Source organism: Mercurialis annua, linkage group LG4 (assembly GCF_937616625.2).
Source record: "Mercurialis annua linkage group LG4, ddMerAnnu1.2, whole genome shotgun sequence".
Taxonomy (NCBI): Eukaryota; Viridiplantae; Streptophyta; class Magnoliopsida; order Malpighiales; family Euphorbiaceae; genus Mercurialis; species Mercurialis annua.
In genome coordinates, this window is record NC_065573.1 from 38,663,087 (window position 1) to 38,669,086 (window position 6,000).

A 6,000-nucleotide genomic window follows, 5' to 3' on the forward strand; every position below is an offset into this window, starting at 1 on the left:
AAATGTATAAAATATCATTAACTTTCGCGTATTTTTGGTATTTAACATGAACTCTTAATTTTGGTATACAAATACATGAACTTTCAATTTTGCAATAATGACGCCGACACCGTTTTGGGTGTAAAAAGACGCCGTTTTAGATGTAAAACGGCACCATTTTGGATTGAATAAATAAAATAAAATAACATACCGCAAAAAAAAAAGTACACCAAATAAATAGGTTTTTTTATTTTTATCACAACAATATCATGAAAAATCAATTCAATTTTTTTATTTTATTTTACATGCAATGGATTTGTCTTAATAGAAAATAACACGAAATTAAAGTAAAAAAACACATTAAATTTACTACATTTGAAAAATTAAAAAAATAAATATATGTTTTATAATAGAAATATATTAAGAATTTTAAAATGAAAGTTTAATTTAAATAAAGTATGTGCAACATGAGAAAAAATTTATGTCGATTTATTTAATAATTAAGTTTAGATATACAATTTATAATTAACTTTAATAGTATTTTAAACTAATCTAAATTGCATATCAGATTTTACTATATGATATATTTCTACAAAATTTAATAATTTTTTTTATCAAATCCAAACAATTTATAAAATGGCATGTTGCTTTTTGTTATTGTACATAGTGAGGAAGTGTAGTTAATCCATAAACTTAGGTTATTAGACTATGTATTATTCTTTTCTTAATGTGACGTAGGGCCAGGGCCAACTAATTCTACCTTACATCCGTCTCTGATAAAAAAATATAAATTTAATATATAAGGTAAATTATATATTTGCTGGAATATTAGTGTAAGTAAAAAATGTGCCTGTTAGTAGTATGAATGTGGAAGACAAATGATGGTGGAATTTAGAGCCCAACGGTAATTTTACGGTGAGGAGTTTTTATATAGGAATATACGGTATAAAAAAAACAAATTCTTAATATATCTGAGGGTCGAATTTATAATATTTTTATTATCATATAATAAAAAATTAGATTAATGTTACCATATTTTTTATTTTATAAATTTGAACAAATATATCAAAATTTTAAAAATAAATCATTATGAAGCTCTCTAAATATATCATAATTAACAGTTTGATACTCTTTGTTTAGAATCCTACTTAATAGTCTCTCATTTTTAATTCCATTAACTATTAAACCCTTCAGTTAATTTGTGATACCAAATTTTTAACAGAATTAAAAATGATGTGCCATATCGTTTGAAAGTGAGATACCAATCGTTAACAAAATTAAAAATGAGAGACCAATTTGTTTCAAATTATTTGAAAGTAAGTGTCAAAATTAACGGGGCCTCTAATAGTTAAAAGAATTGAAAGTAAGGCGCCATTAGAATTTTGAAACAAAAAATACATATCAAATTGTTAATTATTTTATAACTAGGGATCATCAGAATAATTTTTTCAATTTTAAATTCAAATTTATTCTCGGACATTATTAGTTCTCATTTTAAACTTATATAACTCTTTTTAAACTGAAACAAAAGTTAAGTTATGTAAAATAAGTATTCATATAATCAAAAGCTAAATCATCAACAATAGAAATAAATCTCAAAATTAGGTATAATAATAATGTGAACTATTTTCAGCAATTTGAGAACTAAATCATTTTTATCAGAAATCAGAAATCAGAAATCAAAATACTATATTTCTTTTTCAATAATGGGCCTCAAAATAGAGCAATCCGATAACTAATCTGCAACCCATTGTAAAATTCCTATTTGGGCCATACAGTTAAATACTAGATTTGTGTTGTGTGCCTTTAAATCCAATTAATAACATATGAAATTTCATATTATTCTACAAAAGGCATGTGAAGGCTTGGCCTAACGGCCCAAGTCCTTCCATTGCGTTTGAGGTCGGGGGTTCGAACCCCCGTATCTCCTCAGGCCGTGGTTTGCCTGGTTTAATTTAAAAAATGCATATTAACTCCCCGCTAACCCCTGCTAACAATTAACATAGTATAAATTTCTATCTCCTGATAAAAAAAAATATTATTCTACAAAAGCTATAATTTTTTTTATATAAATACATCTTTTGTTTCATTTATATATTTACCTTTTTTATTTACATGAATATTGCTTTATATTTTGATATTTACACATGCAACCCTTTATAATAGCTACTCCCTCCGGTCCATAATATTTGTTGCATTTGGCCATTTCACATAGATTAAGAAAATAATAAATATGTCTTGATTTGTGTATAGTTTTACTAAATTGTCGATATTAATTACCACTTGTTTTATGTTTAACTAGTTTTTTTAACCTTATAAAGTATTTATTGCTAGGGATAATTATGGAAAAATAGCAATTAATGCTTTTTTGAAACTCTAATGTGATTAATATTATAAACTAAAAGAAATTCTCAAATGCGACAAATATTATGAACCGGAGGGAGTAATACATTTTAAAGTTAATTGCATATTTTGCTAAGCTTGGCTTGACAATGTTGCAGTTTTATTAATGTATCATTCTCAGTTTTACTAATTTAGTCAACATTTCGAGATTCGTGCATTCATGGGAGCTGCACTATTATACGCATTACATTGAAGGGAAAATCTATTTGGCCCGAACATGTGTGGACACAAAATGGCCAGAAATGTTTATTATTTGCCAATGAGTCCTCTTGTTCAATTTGTTTCATTAACTCGGCACTCATTTATTTTGGTGTCAATTAATACAGTTTCTATGAAAAAAGCAATTAATACATGTCTTCAAACTAATTAAGACTAGACATTAATAACCGTTAAATTGTTAATGTCAGTTTTTTTTATCATGTGGAGTAAATAATTATCATTTGTTATGCAATTTGCTCCTTTTTTTATCATTAGAACAATTAGCCCCTTCTTTTATTTTTTATTTTTTTTATTTTTTTATTATTAAGCTTTATATCAACTTCAAATATAATTATATATATATATATATATATATTAGACAAGTAAAAAGTGATAATGGAATAAAGCGTTCAATGATGATTTTCAGAGAAACTCGTTCAGGTTACGAGCTAGCAATCTACATGTCTGAATTCAAACGGGTTAGATTAGTGTGCAGTTGCGAACTTAAAGGATTGAAACGTAATTAGCCGCGAATAGCCTATAAAAATTCAAAGAGATTGTTATTTTAGTCTAACAAATTGAACTAAATACTACTTTTAGAAATTTTCTCAATCAATTTGCAAGTTTGATGTATTTTTTTATAAAATATTTGAATTTTTAAAACATATATTCACAGTTTTTATATTAAATGTATACTATATAAAATCAATAAACAATATAGTTTTATTATAAAAAATATTGAAAAATAATCCTTCAATCCAATAATTTAATAGTTGATTACATCATTTTTGGCTAACTCAAATTATTGAATTATATTCAATTTAAAAACATTTACAAAAATAAATATTTATAAAAATATTTCATACTAAATTGACTAATTTTATTCCTTCTTGTACATAATATCTATCGTATTTGGCTATTTTACATAAACTGAAAGCGGCAAACATTATAAACGGAGAGAGTACATAATTTAAACAAACTACACCTAACTCGAGTTTAATTACATCAAATTCGGATTCGAATGTATTATAAAAGTTTGAACTCAAACTTGAATTAGTTAGAATTGGAATGCATATAACATAAGAGAGGTCGAATTCGAATAACATCTGGGAAGTCGAACTCTAATAACATTTGAGCTATTTGAGGTTGAGCTCCATTTGATTTTTTTTTAAAAAAATCTTGTTCAAATTCCAATATCTATAGAAAAAAATTGTCCAATGTTTTTTGACCTAAATTTATATTTTTAATTGTAACATTTGATATATAAAAATATAATTTTTTTGATGCATTTACTTATATATAATTAATAGTTTGATTTTTTGTTTAATTATATATTTTTAAAGACGAGAGTAAAAAAGTAATTATATATTGGATAAATTATTGATAATAAAGTAATCAATTCGGTATTTTTTATATAAATATTTTTATTAAATTGGAGATATATAGATGAATTTATAATATGACAAGCTAAAATATATACATTCTGTTGTTTTATTTTCAACCACATATTTCAAGTTAAATTTTTTATCTGAATTAAATTATAGTAATAATTTATTATATTAAAATCAACAAAATTTAGAAAATTTTATCAAGAGTTACAAAATAATTCCTCACATTTACAAGAATCCATATTAGTACATAGGTACTAACTGAAGCGTTGAATGTTTCTAAAAACATACATATATAAGTTTATGTTAAAATCAAGATAAAAGCGGGTCGACCCTAATTCGAGCTACATTCGAGCGAGTTATACAAGTTTAATTTCGAACTTGAATGAGTTTTTATTTTTAAATTCGAGTTTGAGCTCAATAAAATTCGAGAGGTCAAGTTCAAATAAGATCTGAGATACTCGAGGTCGAGTTCGACTCAATTTTAATAAAATCAACAAATAATGTAGTTTTTATTAAGTAAAACATTAAAAAAACATTACGCGTATAATTTAATAGTTGGTTTAACTCATATTATTATATACTCATTTGAAATATACGTAGAAATAAATTATATATAAGGATAATTCGTATTAAATGGTATAGCTTTATATAATTTAAAAAATCAATATATTTAAAATGAGAGTTATTTTTAGTATAAATTCAAAACATAAAGAAATAGACTTTTTTAACATTAAAGCGTAAATCATAGTATTTAACTTTTTACTCGACAATAGCATACTAACCGAGTCCCTAAGGATTTGGTTATCTTTCCAAGTCCTTAGGGTTCACCAAATTAACTAACCGGCTGAATACTAAACATTAAATATTAATCTAAATACTTAAAATTGAACCGACTAATTATAAACATTAACTAAGACTAAATCGACTAAAAAATTAAACCAAACCAAATCAAATACGTCTTGAAATTTAAAATACACCGTGTGTACGTGATATTTATTAATAATTTTTTTCTTTATTGAATTTGAGCCAAATTCAAACATCTCAAAAACTCGAGAGCTTGAGTCTGAGTTTGACCTAATTCGGTTTCAATTCGACTTTATTCGAATCGGCTATGATTTTATTTTATTAAATATAGGCCTAATTCGCTCACCCCCTGCTAGCTAGTTCTCAAATTGGGGAATATAAGACTACTTATTTAATTTTAATTTTTTATATTAATTATAAATTTAACATTCCCTTTATATATAAATTCAATAATAATTATTAAAATTTGTTATTCTTTTTAATACTAATCATTCAACAATATACAATTATATAGACTATATGTATATGTATAATTAATTATCAAAATTTATGGTATATTAAATTACACTATTTCACTTTTAAGTAATCAATCAGTCATTTCAATTTTATTTTATTTTATATATTAATGCAGTAAAACTCACTAATCTAATCTATGAATACTTTAATAGTTATAGCGACCAAGGAATTAGCACAGGAATATTGATTACCTTTCATAATTAACGCGCATAATGGAGTACAATCGGGTTGCACTTTCATCGTAAATTGATGAAGTCATTAAATGCTCCTTCCATACTTTGCATGAAACTGAAAATAAAAAGGATTTCTTTGCAAGCAAAATCTATTTATGGCCTTATTTGCAAATTAGATTTTTTTTTTGGCCATTTTGTGTCCATTTTTTTCGGGCTATTTAGCACTGCCCTACATTGAAACAGTTGTGTGAATATTTTGATTGGAGGTAATAAAATCAACAATTATACAGGATTTCTATTGAGTTTAATAAATCTATGTTTGAGTAAATTTAACACTTTAAAAAATCTGAAAATTCGTAAACACATTAATTTTTTGTAGATAAAGTTTGTTTTTAGATATATTACAAATATATATTAGGAATAGGATCCTAATTAAGATACGATTTCTTAATCCTTATCAGTTTAGGAAATAAGTGCCTCTCTTCACTATATATACACATACATCTGTGACTTGTAAACTCAGTTCGTAATCCTTT